Below are 24,488 nucleotides of genomic sequence, written 5' to 3'. Positions count from 1 at the left end.
CTCACACCTGTAATCCTAGCACTTTGGGAGGCCGAGGCAGGTGGATCACGAGGTCAAGAGATGGAGACCATCCTGGTCAACATGTGAAACCCCGTCTCTACTAAAAATACAAAAAATTAGCTAGGCATGGTGGTGCGTGCCTGTAATCCCATCTGCTCAGGAGGCTGAGGCAGGAGAATTGCCTGAACTGAGGAGGCAGAGGTTGCAGTGAGCCGAGATAGCACCATTGCACTCCAGCCTGGGTAACAAGAGCAAAACTCCGCCTCAAAAAAAAAAAAGAAAAAAAAAAAAGGTGCCCCTGGGCCAGCCTTTTCTTCTATTGAAATGCAGTGTGGAAGTCAAGGGGGTGGTGATCCCAGATGCTTGTGTCTCTTTCCTCATTATAACGATTTAAGATCTATGGAGCACTATACATGTGCCACACACAGTTCTAAGCAGGATTTGAAATATTGACTTGTTTAAACCTCGCAGCAATTCTGAGGGGTAACTACTACTATTGTTCCTATTTTACGGATAAGGAAACTGAGATTTAAGTAATTTAGCCACTTGCTCAGGGTCACAAACCTCTATCTTGTAGAGGTGGATGAACCTGGTATGAAGGTGGGGCCCACAGTATTGACCATAGAGCTCAGGCTTTTCCGTGAGACAAACCCTTTCCTCTTGAGGATGCTTTTTATATAAAAGACAGACATTTCCCCAGCAATGGAAGTTGGCGGTCTCAGCACCTTTGGGTAGGGGTAGTTAAGTACCTCTGACTTACATTGGTAAATACCTCATAAATATTAATGGCAGCCTGAGTCAAGTCTTGGCCTGGACCATGTTGATTTTTCTGTTAGTGTTCACACCTTTATTTTAAGCTGCATCCCTGATGGCTCCTAAATGAGACACTGAGGGAATTTGTTTCCTGTGCCTTTTCAATTTAAATTATTAGCTGGATATGATGATAGCATATTAAATAAGCTTAACCTTGGAAGTTTGGCCTCTTTCAGAACAGAGAACTGTAAAATGAAGACTCTAATGTTCTCTTACTTTTACAGGCTGATACAGGTTATGCTGGCTGCTAGAATTAGGCTACGAAGCAAAAGTGGGTCTTGTCGGTGGTTCAGAAGGTATAAGGCATAGTAGTAAATTCCTGTTTGATGGTTGAGGACTATAAAGTTGACCACAGTTTTCAATGAAGGACATTCTCTAGAAGAGAGTATGTTATGTGTATGTGAAATTGAAGTTGTAATTTCTAGGAAAATATTCCTGAAACTTGAAAGTTTTCTAGTGAGTATCTATATTAGTTTGTTTTCACACTGCTGATAAAGACATACTTGAGACTGAGTAATTTACAGCGAAAAAGAGGTTTAATGGACTCACAGATCAGTGTGGCTGGGGAGGCCTCACAATCACGGTAGAGGGCTAAAGGCACGTCTCACTTGGTGACAGACAAGAGAGAAATGAGAACTAAGTGAAAGGAGTTTCACCTTATAAAACCATCAGATCTTGTGAGACTTAGTACTACGAGAACAGTATTGGGGAAACCGCCTCCATGATTCAGTTTTCTCCCACTGGGTCCCTCCAACAATATGTGGCAGTGATGTGTGCTACAATTCAAAATGAGATTTGGGAGGGGACGTAGCTAAACCATATCAGTGTCTAAAGTTTCGAACCAAGATCCTCAAACGTATGCCATTTCTCTCTGGGAATCCAAAGTCTTTGTTGTTGTACAGTTATATGCCTCCCAAAGTTGTGTTTATTAATTGTCGCGTCTGTGGCCCGGCATGGTGGCTCATGCTTGTAAGCCCAGCACTTTGGCAGGCCAAGGAGTGCAGATCCCAAGGTCAGGAGTTCAAGACCAGCCTGACCAACATGGTGAAACCCTGTCTCTACTAAAAATGCGAAAAAATTAGTCAGGCTTGGTGGCACATGCCTGTAAGCTACTTGGGAGGCTGAGGCAGGGGAATTGCTTGAACCAGGGAGGTGGAGGTTGCAGTGAGCTGAGATCACGCCACTGCACTCCAGCCTGGGTGACAGAGCAAGACTCCGTCTCAAAATAAATAAATAAATAAATAAATAAATAAATAAATAAATAAATAAAATAATTGTCCCTCTGATGGAAAATGGCACATTTCCATCTCCCTGCTTCTTGGAAGAGCTTGCAATTTACCCTAGAAGTTTCTTGAAGGTGGAGAGCTGAGTAATGTCTACATCAGTGTAAGTGTATGCCCTGGCATATGACCTTTCTCTAAGGAGTTAGAAAAGATAACCTTGATAGCTTTTGTGTTGAATGTATGGGGAATACAGAATTGTCACTAGGTTTTGTTATATCTGCCCCTCTGTTGGCAACGGGACACTAAGTCAACCTTTTCTTATTTCTTCCAAACAGGAAACATAGCTACAGCCTAGAGAACAAGGAGTGGTTGGAAAGATAACCATATATGTTGTTAAGTGGAAGAAGTAGCGTCATATTGCAAATTTAGGAGGTCCAGTATTAGTTACTTAATAGTTGTTGATTTTAAAGTGTGTGTCTAGCTAGTTTAGAAGTTCTGTCTCTCCAGGGAGATAGAGTGGTTTTTAAAATAATCTCTGATGGCTATCCTTGCATTCTTACTCACCTTTTTTTTTTAGGGATTTAATTTTTATGTACTTGTTAAATTTTTGAGTGGAGTGTGTGTTTAACTCCTTATATACTTAGTCCTTGCTGGGGTGAGTGGTTAAATTAAAGGTGCTTTAAAAGCTCCACACCATTGCCTGCCCTGTTGGCTTGGTTGGAAAGAAGGAAAGTATTCCACTTTAAGCTTTCACTTTCTTTTTTTCTTTTTACACTGTCATTCCTTTGTCCCTCTCACAGATTGATAGGGGAGTGTGTCCGGTTCCTTAACTTCTGGGCCAAACATGGTTAAACTTCAAACCTGAAGCTTGAAGGCAAAGATGATCATAAGAATAGTTTTTTGGTGAAATGCAGATCACATCCTGCCTGCCTTCTCTTTCTCCTCTATGGCTGAATATTTTATATCTGTGCAGTGGTGTTGAGGAAAGCAGAGAATGGCAGGGGCTGGGTGCCGTGGGGGTGGGGGTACAGGGAAAAGCCCTGGAGTAGGGTTAGGATGTTGTTAACCAAAAAACCAAACTCTGTAAAATGATTAAAAAGGTTTATTCTGAAATGATATGAGTGGCCATGGCCTGGGAAACTGTCTCAAGGGGTCCTGAGAAAATGTGCCTGAGGCAGTGGGGTCTGCAGTTTGGTTTTATACATTAGGGAGACAATCCACCTGTAATGTTACAGGTCATAGGTGGATTCCAAGATCTTCTGATAGGCAGTTGGTTGAAAGAGTTAAGCTTTTGTCTAAAGACTTGAAATCAGTAGAAAGAAATCTTGAGTTAAGATGGGCAGGGGGGGTTGTGAGGGCCAAGCTTCTTGTTACGTAGGTGAAGCCTCCAGTTAGCCTTCCAAGAGAGATGGTAAATGTCTCTTTTCTGGCCTTAAAAGGTGTCAGACTCAGTTAATCTCTCCTAGATCATAGAAAGACCTGGCTGCATTAATGGAGATTCCCCCATGCAAATGGAGTTTCCCCCACACACATTTCCCGCATGAAAGATGGCTTTGCAGGGTCATTTCAAAATATGTCAGAGGAATTTATTTTGGGGTAAAATATTGCCATTTCCTTCAGTGTCTGCTGTCTACCATGTGATGTTATACCAGAGTCAAGTTGGAATTTGCCAATACTGCCAGAGTCTGTTGTGGCAGTCTTTGATCTCTGTTTGAATGTTAATGCTGGTCAGTTCTGCCTGAACTCCAAAACAGAGAGGGTATAAAGAGGTGTGTCCAACCTCCCTTCCTATCATGGCTGGAAATTCGGGTTTTTGAGGTTTCTCTCGCGTCCTCTTGGCCAAGAGGAGTCTGTTCAGTTGATGGAGGGGCTTAGGGCTTTGTTTTTGCTCACAGTGTGAATGCATGACCCAAGGGGTTGATGGTCAGCTCTTTGACATGTGGTGAGACCCTCAAGAATCAAAGAAAGCAGGATGTGTCCCCAGCTTGAAATAATCCCTCTTCTATTTTAGAGGGAAGATACCAAGAAATAAAAAAGAGAATCTGTGTCAGAAAATCCTTTTAAAATCATCTGTGGGTGGTTTGACACACTGTCCAGTTGGTTAGTTTCTACCCTTCAAGATTGGTTTTTGAATCAAGTTTTGGTTGTGGTGGTCCATTCTTGGGGATGAAATATGGGTTAGCTTGCCGAAGCATTGGCACAAGTGGCATGTGGATAGGTCAGTGCTGAATCCTGGCTGCTAGACCAGGTACCCTGTGAGCTTTTTGCAGTTACCTGTTTCTGATGAACTTGTAGCTGAAAGACTTATGTCAGGAGTTGCTTTTCAGTAGAGGTGGCTATTTCCTTGTTGTTTTTTTAAAAACAGCAATATTTGTGACTTGTTAACCCCTGAGGCTTTCTAAGAATGTTCTGTTTGCCAGGTTTTCTTGCTGGTTTATTCTGCCTCTTCTTGTTGTTTTTTTCCTGCCCTGCAGCTGACATTTTGAGGACAGAAGGACTCCCAGGTGTCAATTTCAGAGTTCAAAAACCAGAGGAGAAAATTGCATCTTCTCTCTCCCATGTGCAATTAACTTAGACTTTGACAAGGATTCACTCACCTGCTGGGATGTGGGAGAATGTTACAGAGGATTTGAAAGCTGTTAATGAGTGGTCTGCCCTGAATGTGGCGCACGTACACACACATGTGCGCGCACGCTCTCGCTCGCATGCTCGCTCTCTCTCTCTCTCTCTCTCTCTCTCTCTCTCTCTCTCCCTCTCCCTACTTTTCAAGTTATGAGAGCTGTGGTCTGTGTGTCCACTAAATCAAGCTAGTTATTCTCTATATTACTTATTTTTTTGTATATTTGGTCTATCAATTACTGGGATAAATTCTCCCACTTATGCCAATGGATTTGTGAACTTCTCCCTGAGATTCAGCCAACTTCTTCTCTCTATATATGTCCATATATAAAATACATATAATATAGTTAGCATAGTGCTCAGCTCTGAAGATTCTAGCTGCTAATAAAATGGCCCACAACCTGTCTAATGTCACACAGCTATGATCTTAGGGGGTCAGAAAATTAAAGCCCTCTGACTCCCTTGTCTTTTTTGTGGGGATGATGGGGTCTTGCCTTTGTCACCCAGGCTGGAGTGCAATGGCGCAATCTCGTTGACCACAACCTCCGCCTCCTGGGTTTAAGTGATTCTCCTGCCTCAGCTTCCTGAATAGCTGAGATTACAGGTACAGACTACTATGCCTGGATAAAGTTTTGTATTTTAGTAGGGATGGGGTTTCACCACCTTGGCCAGGCTGGTCTCAAACTCCCGACCTCAGGGGATCTGCCCACCTCGGCCTCCCTAAGTGCTGTGATTACAGGCGTGAGCCACTGCCCCCGGCCTGACCCCCTCCTCTTAATCAGAAAGCAGAGTGGGGCAGAGGGGAAGGCAGATTTGTAGAAAGTATTTATTCCTGAACTTTATGGTTAGAGAAGTGCAGGAGACCAGCACCATGTCCAAACCTCACTAAGGATCTTAAGTCACAAGTCAGCTAAATATTTTATCTTCCCCAACTTAACTGCCCAATTTAGGTCATTCTCGCTGGAATTTATCTCCCCGTGTTGCTGGCTTCGGGGCTCTGTAAGAACAGCTGTGCCATGATGCACTTTATATAAACTTCTGATCCTGAGAAATATTTGGCATATTTAAGGCATATAAGAGTTAGTATCTAAACTATAGATAACCTTTGAGAACTTATCCTAGCCCTAGGATCCACAGAATTGTCAGGGGTGGTGGGGTGCAGGGGAGAGAGAGTGGGTGGAGGGAGGGAGGGAGGGAGGGAAGGACATAGTTTTAACACATGTGGTACATTTATGAACAGTGACAGTGTACACACCTCAATACATTTTAAAGAGGCAGTGTCGTGTGGGCCACTTAAAAAAGTCAAAACCAATTAAGTAAGAAATTAAAGACGAAAGGCAACTAAATTGCACAGTGCTGCGTGAATGTGAGATACTCTTTAATTCTTTTCCCATATTGAACATAGCGATCGCAGCTGGGAAGAGCTCAGTCTTGGGGAGATAGCCGGCAACACAGCAGTCTGAGCAAAGCAACTTTATCTAGGTTACTAGGATTAGATGCTGCTGTGATTTCCTTTTGAGGGACCTGGGGTGAAATGTTTGTGGGAACCACATTCTGCTTCACAGTTAGGCATTTTGTAAACATAAATCCCAATCCTCCTATTTTCTTAGGAAGAGCCCTGAAAGCCACCTGGAGTTCTTTGTGTATGGGAATTCTGGGCTATTCCAGCATTCCTGTGCCCTAATAACATAGCCTTTTCAATGCTGGGAGATAAAAATGTCTTATTGCTTCATAAACAAAATCGTCAGCTTTCACAAAGCTGTGAATAGAAGCTTTGTCCACGGCAGATTTTAGACTCCGAATTTTTCTGTTAATGTAACAATTTAACAGTTCCTATTCTTAGAGGGTCTTGCATGTGTGTGCCTGTGTGTGTGGAAAGCAGTTTAGGCATGCACTTGCTTCATCAGGGTGCTGAGACAGCATGCTGTAGAGAAAAGACGCCGGGCTGAGAAGCAAGAGAGACTGTGTCTCCTGGGACAAAAGCCAGTCGTTTCTCCTCTCTAAGCCTCAGACAGGACTTCAGATTCCTACCTTGAAGTAGCTCAGAAAGACTAGTTGAAACCACTATGAACCTTAAACAGCTCTGTTTTGTCGCACAGTAAGTGTCAGTAAATGATACCTATTGAGATTGTCATCTGCAGCTTCATTCATTCCAAGTCACAGCTTTAGAATTCAGAATCAGTTGGGCTGCCTCATAGATGCATTATGTGCTTGCTTTTATTCATTCTTGAGAAACCATGGTAGGAACTGCAAGTTCAGGTTGGTATCCTTTGTCCATGATGATGAGTTTCCCCAGCAAATGAGTAGAAGAAGAACTTAGATTCAAAGGATGTTCAAATTGGAAAGGATTTTCCTTTTTGGATTTTGCACTCAAGGGGAAAAAGGCTCATAAAGTTAAAATGATTTACCTTGAGTCATAGCTAAATAGGACAGAAGCAACATGGTGGAACTCATCCTCATAGTTATCATGATCGCATCTCCGCACGTGAATTCATTTCACAACCTCCTTTTGAGAACACTATTACCATCCAATTTTACATGGTGGCTGTAAGGCACTTGCTGACGGTCACATAGTTCACGCCCTGTGCTGTGTAGCTGCAGACCTTACCCTTCTACTGAGAGCCCTGTGTGCACTGCCTCTCACGTATGTTTATCAGTTTATTAAAGTTAATTTGCTAAGGCCATCCATGTGTCCTCAGGCAGAGTGTCATCTTCGACAAAATCAAGGTGATGTATAAAATGTTCTCTGATTTTTCTGAAATGTATACCAGTCTCTTTGAGATGATTTAAAACCAGCATGGGATTAACTTGCGCATACAGATTTACGCAAGTTGGTTCTGCTTGACTTTATTGAATACGTCCTGCTGTTCACTTCTGAAATGGGGTCATTCACTCAGCCCTTGGGGACCACTCTACCCCACTCTACCTCCTCCAATCATATTTTCTCCAGCCGTTGGCGGAACAGTGCGTGAGGTTAGTACAATGTCTTTTTGTGGTAATGTTGCAATGTAGTGTGATCTTTTTCTTGGGTATCAGAAATTGGTGAAAACATACTGCAGTCACCCTTTTTTTTTTTTTTTTTTGTCAATGTTGGTTTCTTCCACTTTATTCCCTTTTATTACTCTGTCAGTCGCAGAGTTTTGGATACCTCATGGAAAATAGGGCATTTGCTTAGACTTATAGGCTCTTCTGTCCGTATGGTCCCTAAGGCTGTGTAAGGGATCAGGAGACTGAGTCCTGAGAGGTGACGTCCCCATGTGCTGTAGCTTAGTTGCACAGGTGAGGCCAGCTGGATGCTGCCCTCACCTGTTCCCCCCGCCCACACTGCACCCCTACTTCTAGTTCAGGCCTCCTTAGTCAAGGGGCCCCTTGTATCTTGCTGAGGAGTTCTGGCAGTCTGTTAGAGCTCTTGGCGGTGTGCTGTGGGATCTGTAACTCTGCCGCCAGTCAGAACTGCTGTAAGAGAAGATGGAAGAAGGGTAAAGACTTCAGTTTTGCATTAGTCGTGCAGGTAGGGCAGGAGAGGTGGCTTGGAGTAGGCAGTGATGTGGTTGTTCATGTAGTTTATACATTTACTGTTTTTTTCCTTGTATACTCAATAAACAAACCCAATAAGCAAAAACAAAACCAATAAGCAAAAGATCTAAGGGAAAAATCATCATTTCCTTTTTTTTTTTTTTTTTTTTTTTTGGTACAGAGTTTGCTCTGTTGCCCAGGCTAGAGTACAGTGACACAATCTTGGCTTACTGCAACCTCTGCCTCCTGGGTTCAAGCTTTTCTCCTGCCTCAGTCTCCCGAGTAGCTGGGACTACAGGTACAAGTCAACACACCTGGCTGATTTTTGTATTTTCAGTAGAGATGGGGTTTCACCATGTAGACTGGGCTGGTTATTATTTTCTTTCTAATGTGATGAAAACGTTTGTACATTTCCTCTGAGTTAAACCATATGAACACATACAGCCATCATTCTTATGCACTCTGACTCAGTGCTCTGTGCCCCTGGAGCTTTGCTTCTGTATCTCCTCATAGTTCCTTCCGAACCCCAGTGAAGTCCGCACCGGGAGCCAATCCAGGTACCTGGTTTGGGATGGCTAGTTAGTTAGAGTCATCTCAGGGACCCTTCCCTTAGCAGGAAGGGCCCACTGGAAATCTTAAAGGTGGTCTACTTTCAAACAGAAGCAAACATTTTAAATCTTAGGTTTTCTGTATCCACCTAAGATGCTGGCCCAAAAGAATTTCCCCTAGACCCTGGCCCAAGTGATCTTTATTTCTGTTTGGAAGTTGGGAAATGTTCTTTATTTCCATGTGAGAGGTAATGTAGGGGTTATAGATGCCAGCCCCTATTCTCAGGGGCTTATTCTGTGTGCCTACAGACAAGCCATAAATACGTGGAAAGTGAAGCACTGGCATTCACAAAAGTTACATGTATGCTTTGGTTTTGTAGCATGTGTGCACATGTACCAATCTACAGTCTAGAGTCTGCATGTATAGATGTGTGTTTACAGTATACATACATGCACGTATAGACAGGCACATAGTCTGTATGTATAGATGTGTATTTATACTGTACATACATGCATGTATAGACAGGCACATAGAGTCTGTATAAATGTGTATTTACAGTATACATACATGCATGTATAGACAGGCACATTGTATGTATAGATGTGTATACTATACATACATGCACGTATAGACAGGCACATAGAGTCTGTATGTATAGATGTGTATTTACAGTATACATGTATGTATAGACAGGCACATAGAGTCTGTATAGATGTGTATTAACAGTATACATACATGCATGTATAGACAGGCACATAGAGTCTGTATGTATAGATGTGTATTTACAGTATACATACATGCATGTATAGACAGGCACATAGAGTCTGCATGTATAGATGTGTGTTTACAGTATACATACATGCACGTATAGACAGGCACATAGTCTGTATGTATAGATGTGTATTTATACTGTACATACATGCATGTATAGACAGGCACATAGTCTGTATAGATGTGTATTTACATTATACATACATGTACATATAGACAGGCACATAGTCTATGTATAGATGTGTATTTACAGTATACATACATGCACATATAGACAGGCACATAGAGTCTGTATGTATAGATGTGTATTTACAGTATACATACATGCATGTATAGACAGGCACAGAGTCTGTATGTATAGATGTGTATTTACAGTATACATACATGCATGTATAGACAGGCACATTGCATGTATAGATGTGTATTTACAGTATACATACATGCATGTATAGACAGGCACATAGAGTCTATATGTATAGATGTGTATTTACAGTATACATACATGCACGTATAGACAGGCACATAGAGTCTGTATGTATAGATGTGTATTTACAATATACATACATGCACATATAGACAGGCACATAGAGTCTGTATAGATGTGTATTTACAGTATACATACATGCACATATAGACAGGCACATAGAATCTGTATGTATAGATGTGTATTTACAGTATACATACATGTACGTATAGACAGGCACATAGTCTATGTATAGATGTGTATTTACAGTATACATACATGCACGTATAGACAGGCACATAGTCTATGTATAGATGTATATTTACAGTATGTATACATGCATGTATAGACAGGCACATAGAGTCTGTATGTATAGATGTGTATTTACAGTATACATACATGCACGTATAGACAGGCACATAGTCTGTATAGATGTGTATTTACAGTATACATACACGTATAGACAGGCACATAGAGTCTGTATAGATGTGTATTTACAGTATACATACATGTACGTATAGACAGGCACATAGTCTATGTATAGATGTGTATTTACAGTATACATACATGCACGTATAGACAGGCACATGTGGTACCAAAGAGAAACGATGCTGAGCTTCCTTTTGATGCTTGAGAAGGCCTCCAAGGGTTAAATTGTTGAGACATGGGCCTTCACGGGTGGGTTGGGTTTTGAGATTGGAGGTAAGGAGTGCATACCATAGCCAGCAGAATCGGAGCAACAATGTCAGGCGTTTGATGTCAAAATCTGAAGTCTTTTTTGGAATCCCCAGGGTGATGATGACGAGTGAGGTTTGGCCTGTGAGATACATGCTGAGTTCCCTGTTGGGGTTTCTTGCCTGGTTGAACTGGGACCTCTCACCTTGTATTGCTGAGGTGTGGGATAAAATTCCCAGTGCTTCAGAAGCATCCGGAAACCACTGGCTGTATTACACTAAAGCAGACCCCGTCTAATGAAAAGCCCACTTGGTTTATCAGCTGCTGTTGGGTGGAGGTGTTTGAGCAAGGCAGGAGTTCCCTGGCCTCTCAAGTTGGTGAGAGCAGTATGTCACAGGCAAAGGTGATGACCTCATAGCCTTAGAAATAGTGGTAAGTCATTCTCAAGGATGGATATGCCTGGGAAATTGTACAGAAAACTTCTTTCATCTTATTCCTGCAGCAAAACAAGTAGACTGTCTTTGACAGATTTTATTTCAACTGGGAATGCATGCACACTTACGGCTATGTACAGTCAGGCTTTAACTTTCATTCCAGGGCTGTGATTTTAGCTTGTTCTTACCCACTGCCAATCTCTTTGTCTCAAGGGGAAAAATGCTGTTGTGATGATAAAAGTGCAAGATGACCATCACTGAAAGAACTATGAAAGTGAAAGAACAAAGTAGTTACTCCGAATCCTATAGCCGCTTAACCAATATGATAGATTTCCTTCTTGTCTTTTTCTCTGTGTATATTTAAAAGTTTTTGACTCTTCCAGATTATGAAAGTAATACATGTGGAAAAGACAAAAAATATTTAAAAAATCACCTGAATATATGACTTACCTCAGAGATAACCATTGTTAACATTTTAGTGTGTTTCTTTAGTTTTAAAATACATAGATATGTGCATATACTTCTGTTCATTAAAATCAGTTTATTTTTATATAGTTTACATTCTGTTTAATTTTATATTTTTCAAATATTGAGAATGCTTACGAGGTTACTGAAGCCAAAATGTAATTTAAATTGATAATTTGTTAAATGGATATATCAAAACTTATGTGATCATTTCCTATATTTGTCATAGTGGGAAATTATCTTAATGCTGTGGTAGCCTCCAAGGACACTATCCCAGAGGTCACTAACAGAAAGGCTCACAGATCAGATTAAGATGATTGAATCATTCCATTTATTAAGTGAATTTAAGCACACAAAGAGAACTAAGAGGAAGGAGATGGAGTAACTTAGGTCCATCAGGGTAGATGGACCACACTGCTTGTGTTCTGGCTTGGGCAGTGTTCATATCTGGACTCTATGTCTGCCACACACCCTTCCACTCCACTGGCATGGTCATGAGGGCCAGATCTGAGAATGAGCAAGGGGACTCAAGAGACAGAAGGTGCCAGGAGCCCAGATACTTGCTCTGTTGGAGAAATGCAGGGCTGGTGTCTGGCAAAGCTATCACTTAGCAACAGCCCCTCTTGAGTGTCCAAAACTTACTTTTTTTTGTCTGTCTCAGGCAAACAAGTTGGGCCAGAATGAGTGTCACCAATGGGTGGCTGATCTTGGATATTAATGAATACTGAGACACCACTTGGTTTTTCTTTTCTTTTTTCTTTTTTGTCTTCAGCCTTTAGTTTTAAGAGATCATCTACATTTTTTTTCTGAAATAAACTGAAAAGATATCCACTCATTTTGTCAGATGTATTCTGTAGCAATTTAAATATTAAGATCAGTTTTAGTCTCAATCCTTAATAATAATATGTTAATCATATTTCAGATGTTTAGCTTTCTTATGGCGAAAAAGAAACACAGGCATAAGCCTATATACTACCCACCTGCTAGTCCTGCAACATGATTTTAATAAACTATTACTGATACTTGAACAATTTCTATTATGTCAGCTGAGAGATATCCACAAGAGTGATTATAAAGTAGCTCAGTAGCCGGGCGCGGTGGCTCAAGCCTGTAATCCCAGCACTTTGGGAGGCCGAGGCGGGTCGATCATGAGGTCAAGAGATCGAGACCATCCTGATCAACATGGTGAAACTCCGTCTCTACTAAAAATACAAAAAATTAGCTGGGCATGGTGGCACGTGCTTGTAATCCCAGCTACTCAGGAGGCTGAGGCAGGAGAATTGCTTGAACCCAGGAGGCGGAGGTTGCGGTGAGCCGAGATCGTGCCATTGCACTCCAGCCTGGGTAACAAGAGCAAAACTCCGTCATAAAAACATAAATAAATAAAATAAAGTAGCTCAGTTTTTAAGTCAAGAGTTATGATCTTTGATCCTTTGCTTAATCCATTTCAAAATCTAATTTACGTTATTTTCTTGCTATTCTGGTTAATTGCTGGGCAGCGGATAGACGATTTCTTCCTTGTAGGATGCTGTGGCTTCTTCGTAAAGAACTTGAAAAACCTCACACTGAATATTGTCTGTTAGTTTCTTCTCATTATGACCTCTTGTTTCAAGTCTTTCATGCAATACATTGATATCTTCTCATTATGACCTCTTGTTTCAAGTCTTTCATGCAATACATTGATATCTTCTCATTATGACCTCTTGTTTCAAGTCTTTCATGCAATACATTGGTATCTGTTCTCAGCACAAAAACTGTATGAAACCAGCGTTCAGGGAAAAATCACAACCATAGTAATCAACAATAACTCTACCTTCTCTCATTTGGTTATCTAAATCATCAACTACTCTGTCATCTTCTAAAATGGGACAAGCATACTCTTCATTGTAGCCGTCATACAATTGTTCTTCTAGAGCTAAATCACCCACATTAATGTATTCCAGTCCTGATTTTGACTCAGGTTCTTTGCCTAGTGGGGTTTTTCCAACCCCTGATGTACCGGTGAGCATGGTATTCAGAAACAACATGGTCGCAATGGCTCCAAGTGTGCCGTTTGCACTAAGGAGAGGAGCTGGAAGGGATACCACTTGGTATTTCTATCCCTTCCAACCTATGTTCAGACCACGTATCCTCTTCTTTCTTCTTTTATGGTGGTGTCTGACAGCTGCGTGCTTGTTTACTTTCTGTACTTCACACACCTTAGGCGTTTCACTCATCTTATTTGGTTTTGTTGTTTTGTTCTCTGCAGTAGAACTGAACCTCCCTAAAGCACACGTTGCACTGTTTATTTCAGCTTTTTATTCATATAGGTAATGTTTGATGGAGTCTTTGCATATAAAGCTTTATTAGTATCTTAGGATGGATTATCAGAAGTGGAATTACTGAGTCTGAAGTAACGCTTAAACAGGGCCTTTTTGTTTTGAAACAGCTTTGCTCTGTTGCCCAGGCTGGAGTGTGGTGGCATGATCACTGCTCACTGCAGCCTTGACTTCCCAGGCTCAGTTGACCCTTGCACCTCAGCCTCCTGAATAGCTGGGACTACAGGTGTGCACCACCATGCCCGGCTAATTAAAAAAAAAATTTTTAGAGACCGGATCTTTGTTGCCAGGGCTGATCTTGAACTCCTGGGCTCAGGCAATCCTCCCACCGTGGCCTCCCAAAGTGTTGGTATTACAGGTGTGAGCCCCTGTGCCCAGCCTTTTTAGGGCTTTTATCGTCTACTGTAAAGTAAGTATTGAAGAGAGAAATAGGAGAGAACTCTTGCTGCAGCTTTACACTCAGGTGGTCTCTCCTGCCCCATCCTATCTCCAATCCCTGCCCCTCCCTTGCCTCTCTCGTTTTTTGTTATTTTTTTTCTCTTACTTAAAAAAAAATAGGACAGTACATCCACAGAGGACAGATAAGTAGGGAAAATAATTATGACTCCTACCTTTGTCTCTCAGGTACCAGTTTCCTTCCTCACAGGGAACCTTCCCTCATGGTTTATGTGTGTATTTTTTTTTTTTTTTTTTTTTTTTTTTGAGACAGTCTCACTTGATTGCCCAGGCTGGAATACAGTGGTGCAATCTCGGCTCACTGCAACCTCCACCTCCCAGGTTCAAGCGATTCTCCTGCCTCAGCCTCCCAAGTAGCTGAGATTACAGGCATGACCACCATACATGGCTAATTTTGTATTTTTAGTAGAGACTGGGTTTTTCCATGTTTGTCAGACGGGTCTCGAGTCGCCCTCCTCAGCTTCCCAAAGTGGATTACAGGTTATGTGTGTATTTTTAAGCACAAGTGATAATATACCATGTTTACTTTTCAGTAGTTTGTCCTCTATTTTGGAGATCTTTACAGTTACGTAAATAAAGGACTTCTGGTTTGGGGAATTTTAAAAATGGCTGGATTGTATTCTATCATATGGATGTACTGTAACTTATTTGCCCAGTTTCCTGTTGATGGACATATTTTGGTCTCCGGTATTTTGTTATTCTTAGGTGGGTGTGGTGGCTCACATCTCTTATCCCAGCACATTGGGAGGCCGAGGCAGGTGAATCACCTGAGGTCAAGGTTCAAGATCAGCCTGACCAATATAGCAAAACCCCCTCTTTACTAAAAATACAAAAATTAGCTGGGCATGGTGACTTGCACCTGTAGTCCCAGCTACTCCGGAGGCTGAGGCAGGAGAAGTGCTTGAACCCGGGAGGTGGAGGTTGCAGTGAGCTGAGATCGCACCACTGCACTCCAGCCCGGGTGACAGAATAAGATTCTGTCTGAAAAAAAAATATATATATATATATATATATATATTTGTTATTCTTAATGAATATTCATGAACACACAACATTTTGCATATTTGTGAATTTAGGTATTGGAGAAATTCCTAAAAGTAGAATTTTGGGGTCAAAGGAATATACATTTAAAAAGTGGGTAGGCATTGCCTAATTTTTCTTTTTTTGGAAAAGATGTAAGACAACCTGTTCCCAAGACTTCTGTTGTCTGCACTGTTGTACTTTCTGATACTTGTCTTTCTGACACAAGAAAAATAGCATTATGTTTTATTTTGCATTTCTTTTATATGTGGAGTTGAACATCTTTTCACTTGTTGAAGAACTATCGTATTTTCTTTTCTAACAATTATTCATACTTCTGTGCCTGTTTCCCCCGTTAGGTGGTGTTGGTCTATTATTTATTTGTTAGAGGTCTTAATTAAGTTAGTCCATTGTTTTAATCGTGAATAATTTTTCCTATACCACTTGTCTTTATATTATGTATTGCCATTCAGATTTTTTATTAGATTTAGACCCAGTATTCCTACTTTTGGGTGTTTACCCCCAAGATTTGAAGTTTGTGGAGAAGATCTCTGTACTCTCATGGTCACTGCAGCACTGTTCACAATAGCAAAGTTTCAGAATCAACTTAAGTGCCATCAGCAGATGAATAAAGAAAATATGGTACATACTCACAATGGAATTCTATTCAGCCTGAAAAAAGAAATTTGTCATTTGCAACAACATGGGTGGGGTTTTGTGTTTTTTGTTTTAGGGGTTTTTTTGTTTGTTTGTTTTTTTAGTCGAGTTGAGGTCTTGCTGTGTTGCCCAGGCTAGTCTCAAGCTCATGGCTTCAAGCAATCTGCCCGCCGTAGCCTCCCAAAGTGCTGGGATTACAGTTGTGAGCCACTGCATCCAGCATTACTGGGAGTAATTTGAATTTACTGAAAGCTGATGAACTTTCATCAGGCCAGTGGATTGTATCTGGCTTCCAGAGCCAGCCTGCAGCCAGCTGCTCTCCAGAGCCCTTTACGACACACTGCCCACTGTCCCTGTTGGCAGCCACAGTCCCGTCCTGGAAGTGGGACCCAGAACAGTTCCTGCAATACTCCTATGTGAGAGACCAGATCTTACTTTTTCGGAAAAGCATTGCTCTTGATTCACGTGGCAAGTAGTGATTTAGCAACAAAACCATTCCTCTCTGTTGTTTGTTTTTTTGTGAATTTGCTGCCATGATCTGTTGAAACACCTCAACTTTGGTGTTTTAGCCACATAGTAACTTACCTGCTGTGTGACCTTGGGTAAGGATTCCATTTCCCCAATCACTTCTTCCTCAGAAAGTGGGAAACGAGATGGCCCACAATTACGAAGAAGAAGTACTGGATCTAATAATTCTCATGAAACTGTGTACCCAGATCAGATGGCAGTTGGCTTCAAATTTTTATGTGTGCAGGAATTCATGGGGAAGGGGTTGTTAAACATGTGGATTCTAGGCTTGGCGTGATGGCTCACGCTTGTAATCACAGCACTTTGGGAGGCTGAGGCGGGCAGATCACTTGAGGTCAGGAGTTCGAGACCAGCCTGGCCAATGTGGTGAAACCCTATCTGTACTAAAAATACAAAAAATAGCTGTGCGTGGTGGTGTGTGCCTGTAATTCCAGCTACTCAGAGCTCCTCAGGAGGCTGAGACAGGAGAATCCTTGAACCTGGGAGGTGGAGGTTGCAGTGAGCTGAGATTGCACCACTGTACTCCAGCCTCGGCAACAGAGTGAGACCCTGTCTCAAAAACAAACAAAAAACAGTTGGATTCTTGGGCTCAGGGATGGGATCATCTTCAGTGATTCTCAGGCAGGTAGCCCACGTTCCACCCTTTGAGAGCCTTAAGTTAGAGTCACGGAAAGCTGGTCAGGGGGATGTTTTCCGTGATGGCTTCCCCATCCCCTAACCCCCTCCTTCAACAGTGATCTGTTTCTAGTTTAGGTTTGGTTGTGACATCCCTAATTCAGGTTTTTAGACTCTAAGGACCATTATAAATATATATAATAATAGATAAGCACATCTATATAGAGGGAGAGAGACACAGACAGATACTTAGAGGATTAGCTGCTTTTTGTTCTGAGATTAATTGTATTTTTTTCTCACCTCATTGATTACTTAAAGACTTGAAACTTACCTCCCGTAAAAAAAAAAAAAATGCCAGGAGTTTGAATTATGATGGCAAGTATTTAGATGTCTTTCTGGGTGTTGGCAAATGCTAGGACCCGGCCTGTAGACTTCCCTGGTGCTTTGGTAAAGAAAAGTTGGTCTTTCTGTCCAGCAACCTGTGGGCAGCTGTGTAGAAGGGCCCCATGCAGCAAGCCCTGTGGATTACTGTCAGTCTGTGGTGTGACATGCATCCCATCTGGTAGCTTCCAGGCTCAGGTGATTGGCTGCTGTTTGCTTATGGTGTGAGTCACAGATGGTTGCCCATTGTCTTAATTAACAAGAAGCTTTAGCTTGGCTCTGGGATAGGGGTTACTCCAGTGTTTCCAAATGTTAGTGTGAACATAAGTCACCAGGGGTTACAATGTGGATTCTAATTCAGCAGATCCAGTAGGAGCCTGAGGATCTGCTTTTCCAACAGGCTCCCAGGTATGGACCTTATTATCTAGGGACCTCATTTTGAGTAGCAAAGGATTAGGAGTCAGACCGATTAACCTAGATTTAAAGCCTGGCTCCGCCGTTTCAAGCTGTGCTACCTTGTGTGACTTTGTTTACTCAAGTTGCTTTGCTGAAGTTGTTTCTTCTTTGTATGACAGGAACAATACGATTGAATGGAATAAAGCACCTAGCTGGACGAGTGTCAGCATTCCAACCAGACAGTAGTTTGTAAGATTAGAAAGAAGTAAAGAACACTAATAATTCGATGGTCACCAAAATATATCAGAGCAAATAAATTTTGAACAAATCAGGAGCCTTACCAATTGAATAGATTTTTCAAAGTACCAAAGGAAAGAGTTTAGTATGAGGCAATGCCTGTGGTTAAGATGTTTTTTTATGTATTACATGTTTACTGTTCATCCTGTCCTGAGACCTCCGAGAAATAGTTACCTATACAAACACTGTGTGTAGGCCAGTATGATCTAGCAATGCTGGTTTGCTTGGAGAGTAGGGGTTTATGAGAATGAGATTTCTGATTCCCAGGTTTCATAATTCGATACATAGAAGCTAACTTATTTTTGGTAAGCTGTTTTTTTGGAAATAATAATTGTTATTTTGATGGACGCATGCTAGTATATAGAAAAAAAAAAAACAAATCACTTTCTCCTAATATCCGCTTAACAACACTTAGCACAGATTACTTTGTAATCTCTGGTCACCAGGATGTGTGGGGATTTCTTTCCACATATCCAGCAAACAATTCTGCAGGAGATTGATTCTCCTGCAGACACCAGCTGGGTATCCTCTAATTCAATTCTATTTTGACAGTATCTAGAGATAGTGTCAGGTCCCACAGGTTGATGGCTGAGTCCCTTAAGACTGCTCTCTACTTGAGATGCCAGTGGCCAGCACAGATTGTGGCCTGAGCTGCTGACGGACAGGCTATACTTTGGCAGTTCCCATGACACCCTATTTGGATTCAATCAATTTGCTAGAGCAGCTCACAGAACTCAGGGAAACATGATGGAAAAGAAGCATAGGGTGAGGTATGGAGAGAGAACTTAGAGCGTCCATGTCCGTTCCGGGTAGATGTACCACTCTCCAGGAACCTGCATGTGTTCAACTATCTGGAAGCTCCCAGAACCCGGTCCATTTGAGTTTTTATGGAAGCATCGTTATGTAGGAGTAACTGATTAAATCATTTGCCATTGATGTTCAAGTCAACCTTCAGCCCCACTCCTCTCCTCTGAGATTGGTAGTGGGCCTGAAATCAGTCCCAACTTTGTCATGGAGTCTGTGACCAGCCCCCATCCTGAAACTGTCTAGGGTACCCCAGTCATCAGTCATCTCATTAGCACACAAAAGGCACTATTACCACTCTGGAGAGCCCCAGGGCTTTACGGGCTATCTGTCAGGAAACTGGGAAGAACACCAAATATATATTTCACACTATTATAAGGCAGTTGCCTATAATCTTTCTACTTCTTTACACAGAATTAGGAGATGAGGGTTGTGATCCTGGCTCTGTCCCTAAGCGGCATGTGACTTGAGGGAAGTCCTGCCTTTGCTCTGTCCAAGCTCTGTGAGAGCACAGGCTTTGTCTGCCTTGTTCACTGCTAGGTATGGTATCATTTTGGAACCTTGGGTAGTTTTAGGGAACTTCCCTGGATGAGTGGAACGTAGAGTAGATGTGATTTTGCTGTTTGGGAGCCACATTCTATGTGTTAGATGTGTGTTAAGAACACTGTTGTTATTCTTTGTACTGTTCTGCAGGGAATTAGACATGGCTGCCCATGGGAATCACTGGGCACTCAAGTGCCACTGGGTCACTTCCAAAATTCAAAACCTTCCCACTATTCCTAGATTCTGATGTAATTGATCCTGGGGTACAGCCTATGCCTCAGGATTTTAAAAACCTTTCTAGGTGATCTGTGGCAGTGGTGTGGTCCTGGCTACTTGGGAGGCTGAGGCAGGAGGTTTGCTTGAGCCTGGGAATTTAAGACCAGGCAGGACAACACAGTGAGACACTGTCTCTCTTTAAACAAACACCAACCAAACAAACAAATTCTCCAGGTAATTCTAGTATTTAGCCAAGATTGCATAATATTGGATTAGATAACTTGATTTTTTTTTTCTTGTTCATACACTGTGTTGCCCAGGTTGTAGTGCATGATTGCAGCTCACTGCAACTTCCGCCTCTTGGATTCAAGCAATTCCCTGCCTCAGCCTCCTGAGTAGATGGGATTACAGGCAGCCGCTGCCACGCCTGGCTAATTTTTTATTTTAGTAGAGATGGGGTTTCATTACGTTGGCCAGGCTGGTCTTAAACTCCTGACCTTGTGATCTGCCTGCCTCAGCCTCCCAAAGTGCTGGGGTTACAGGTGTGAGCCACCGTGCTTGGCCAGTATGTTCAAAATTTTCATACAATAACTCGTGTGTGTCTGTGTGTGAACATGTCTGACTTTTGAAAAATGCACGAAGTCTTGTGACTGCTACCACTCTCAAAATTTCTAGCATCCAGTTTTCACAAATGTACTTTTGGAGTTTTGCTCCTTGGAATAAAAGTTCAGCCTTCCACTGACATTTATTTTATTGTTACTATTATTGCTGTTACTTCTGAAATCCAGTATCTTAAATAATAAGTATAAATTTCAAGGCTGGGCGCAGTGGTTCACGCCTGTAATCCCAGCACTTTGGGAGGCCGAGACGAGCACATCACCTGAGGTCGGGTGTTTGAGACCAGCCTGACCAACATGATGAAACCCTGTCTCTACCAAAAATAAAAAATTAGCCCAATGTGGTGGTGCATGCTTGAAATCCCAGCTACTTGGGAGACTGAGGAAGGAGAATCACTTGAACCTGGGAGGCGGAGGTTGTGGTGAGCCGAAATGGCGCCCTTGCACTCCAGCCTGGGCAACAAAAGCAAAACTTGTCTCGAAAAAAAAAAAAGAAAAAAAAATTTCAAAACTGTTTTCTAGCCCTTTTTGGCCCTGTAGTTTGGAGACCCTCATAATCAGTTGTTTAGTGGTTTACAGTGTTGGCTGCTTAGTAGAATGACCAGGGAAACTTTTACAGCTACAGCAAATGCTCAGGCTGTGCTTTTTTTTTTTTTTTTAAAGCTGCTCAGGTGTTCCTAATGGGGAGCCAGTCCTGAGAAGGACTCTCCCAAGGCACTCACATTCAGGTCAAAGGTCACAGGTCTTGTCAATTTCCTCATCCCTTCTCTCATCCTTAGGGGTTTCTGCTGTCTTGTTTTTTCTTCTGCGGCACCAATTGGGGTGTATTTTTGAAAAGAAGGAATCCAAGAAAAGGACTAATTAGTACATATTGATTATTGGAGATGGTTAAATGCTGTTAATAAATTTTAGTATTTTTGCCTACCTCTGGTGAAATCCTGCCAATCTCGACGGCACATTTGTTTTGACTTCCTCCCTGGGCTGTCTGAACAGCGCTGTGATAGTGTAGATGTGCCATCTTGCGGCGTGATATCGTCTGTGGGCGTGAGGGAAGAGACGGATGCCCTCTGCTTGGGCTTTGTGAAGTCAGCAGGATGCTTTCCTGACAGAGCTGTTTGCACGAATAAGTGCTGTAATTGTAATTTTTAAAAATCTTTTACAATTTTTAGTAGACCTGGAATAATTGTACATGTTTATAGGATACAGAGTGATATTCTGATAAGTGTATATGTGTGTCATGATCAAATCAGGATAATTAGCATATCCATCACCTCAAACATTTATCATTGTGTTGGGAACATTCGAAATCTATTCTTCTAGCTACTTAAGAATATACAATAAGTTATAGTTAACCGCGTTCACCCTAGAACTCATTGTAGTTTTTAAAAGGTGTTTTCTAAACAGTTGGTGTTCAAGGAACACCTTCACCTCTAGGACTGACAGTTCCTTGCTATTTGGGGATTGGGGGTCTAATCTTCAGTAGTACTTAGTCCGGAAGCTGAACCACCTTACCTGAAGGTCTCAGCTCCTAGAAAGTGGAGTAATACCATACAGTTTCTAAAACACTGTAAAGAAAGATGATCATATTTGATATTCATATAAGAAACCTGTTTTATGGATGTAGAAATGGAGCCTCAAGGAAGGTGGTGATTTACTTGCTCAGTCCCTCAGCTGAGCTTTTCACTTTTCTCTGCCCACGGTCTTGATTGCTCAGCCAGTATAGGTTAGGCTTATCCTAGAGGTGAGATGATGGATGAGGATGTTAAAGGATTATTTTAAGCATGGGTTGGGAGGTGCAGTTCTAGCAACTTTCAACCTGATTGATTGTCCTGCTCCTGTCCTTTGGGGATTTGTGGTCTCAATCACCTAGTTCAGGCATCTAAACAGGGCACCCTTTCCTTTTTATAGTGTTGAGGCCCCTCAGTGTCTTCCCTACTCCCTTGTCTGGCATAGTGTTCCACCTCCTATGCTCTGTTAAGAGCAACAAACTTGGCTGGGCGAGGTGGCTCATTCCTGTAATCTCAGCACTTTGGGAGGCTGAAGTGAGTGGATCACTTGAGGCCAGGAGTTCAAGAACAGCCTGGCCAATGTGGTGAAACTCTGTCTCTACTAAAAATACAAAAATTAGCTGGGCATGGTGATGAGCACCTGTAACCCCAGCTACTCAGAGGCTGAGGTGGAGAATGGCTTGAACCCAGAAGGCAGAGGTTGCAGTGAGCTGAGATCGTGCCACTGCACTTCAGAGCCTGGGCAACAGAGTAAGACTGTCACCACAAAAACAAAACAAAAAAACACCAGTCTCTTCTTTGTTTTTACTATTCTAATATCCTCTCCATTCTTTCATCAAGAGTTGAAGAGTAATATATTAATGGCCCTTGGATATTGAGTACCTACATTTCTGGCCCATTAGCCGTAATACTTACAGGACTACTTCAAACTATTGTCATCAATAGTTTGCATTGAATGCAATATAACTTACCCAAGCCCTCAAAGCCGAGAAAGTGTTAGATGGGAACTCAGCTGTGTCAGATGAATAAATTATTTCCAAATTGTACAGTGGAAAGTTCATTTCAGGGACAGATGTACTTATAGAAACGAATCCTGTCCCTGTTGTATAGGCTCTAGGACCTCTTTCAAATATTCTTCCTCTTCGGTTTTAGATTTGGGGTTTTAGTTTGATTTCCGAATCTACAGGATTCAATATTTCTTTCTTTTTTTCAGACGGAGTTTCGCTCTTGTTACCCAGGCTGGAGTGCAATGGCGTGATCTTGGCTCACTGCAACCTCTGCCTCCTGGGTTCAAGCAGTTCTCCTGCCTTAGCCTCCTGAGTAGCTGGGACTACAGGCATGCGCCACCATGCCCAGCTAATTTTTGTATTTTTAGGAGAGACAGGGTTTCACCATGTTGACCAGATGGTCTCGATCTCTTGACCTTGTGATCCACCCGCCTCGGCCTCCCAAAGTGCTGGGATTATAGACATGAGCCACTGCACCCGGCAGGATTCAGTATTTCTAGGGAGACAAAAAGAAGTTGTACCTATAAGATAGAATGTTAAATTCTCCCCTCTAACCTCTTTCTATATGAGGAAGTATATGTCCACTTGATAGATTCAGGTCATTTGTGAATCAGTAAACCTAGGACTGTCATTTTGCAAAATTGTTACAACTTCTAAGAACAAATGATATGCTTTAAAAAAAATGTAGGGGTAAGTATATCCCTTTTGATCTACTTTGGAGAGAGGGTAAGTGCTTTATAACCTGCTGATTACCATAATAAAATATCTCTATTCTTCAGAAAAACATAAAATGCAAAAGATTTTAAAGTATAGAGCATCCTGTAACTTACTTCTGGTAGGGGATTTAGGAGATTCATTTGTGATTTGCAAAGGGAGAATACTCATGGAGTCTAAATTTCAGGGCCAACCCCAGCAAAATCCATAGCTTACCTGCAGGCAAAGATCTGATGACTTTGTCTCCCTACTCATCCCCTCTTTACCCTTAGCCAAATTGTGAGCAGACATTTTAGGGGAGCTTAAACAATGAAAATCTGAGGCAGTGCTGATAGAATTGAGGCTTGCTTTCTTGAAAGCATTTTTATTTTATACAGGTAAGATGTTGGGAGTGGGAGAAGGTCATCCTCTTATAATAAATCATACCTGTGTCAAGATTGAGTGGTGAGTGGGATTGGTACCTCAGCCCACTGGGCTTTGAATAGTCCTCATGGTGGTGATGGTGGCATTCTCAACAAATCTGTCACCCAGTGGGCCGATGTCCTGAAAAGAACAGCATATATGATTGGAGTGATAATGCACCATCACTGGGAGTGGACTCTCCAGAGATTAGAGGTCTATAGGCAAATTAAGACAAGGGCCTGATGGAGGATGTGATTAAAGTCAGCATCACTGTGAAAGGGTATCAGCAGGAGAGTGCAGTTTGTCTGTCAAATACCTGAGCACTGGAATTAGTGGGCATCTTGGAAACTAGAAGAAGGTAGTTTTGGTGCCTGGTGGGGGCAGGTTGTTAAACCAAGGGGGTCATAAATTCAGACACTGAGCATCTACCTGGCATGAAGCATTCATTGGGAGAGATTTGTAATGTTTAAAGAGTGCTTCT

The 24,488-nt window shown here is 42.0% G+C and overlaps 1 protein-coding gene and 1 pseudogene across 8 annotated transcripts in view; one reads left to right on the top strand and one right to left on the bottom strand.

Annotated features, from left to right (window-relative positions):
* TLN2 (talin 2) overlaps window positions 1–24,488 on the top strand; it is a 474,792-nt gene that overhangs the window by 130,926 nt on the left and 319,378 nt on the right. The gene's annotated exons all lie outside the window — the stretch shown is intronic.
* LOC101033230 (adenylate kinase isoenzyme 6-like) lies at window positions 12,938–13,555 on the bottom strand (annotated as a pseudogene).

Source organism: Saimiri boliviensis, chromosome 2 (assembly GCF_048565385.1).
Source record: "Saimiri boliviensis isolate mSaiBol1 chromosome 2, mSaiBol1.pri, whole genome shotgun sequence".
NCBI classification, from domain to species: domain Eukaryota; kingdom Metazoa; phylum Chordata; class Mammalia; order Primates; family Cebidae; genus Saimiri; species Saimiri boliviensis.
Note: the sequence above shows the minus strand (reverse complement) of the source record. Positions and strands in the feature narration are given on the sequence as shown.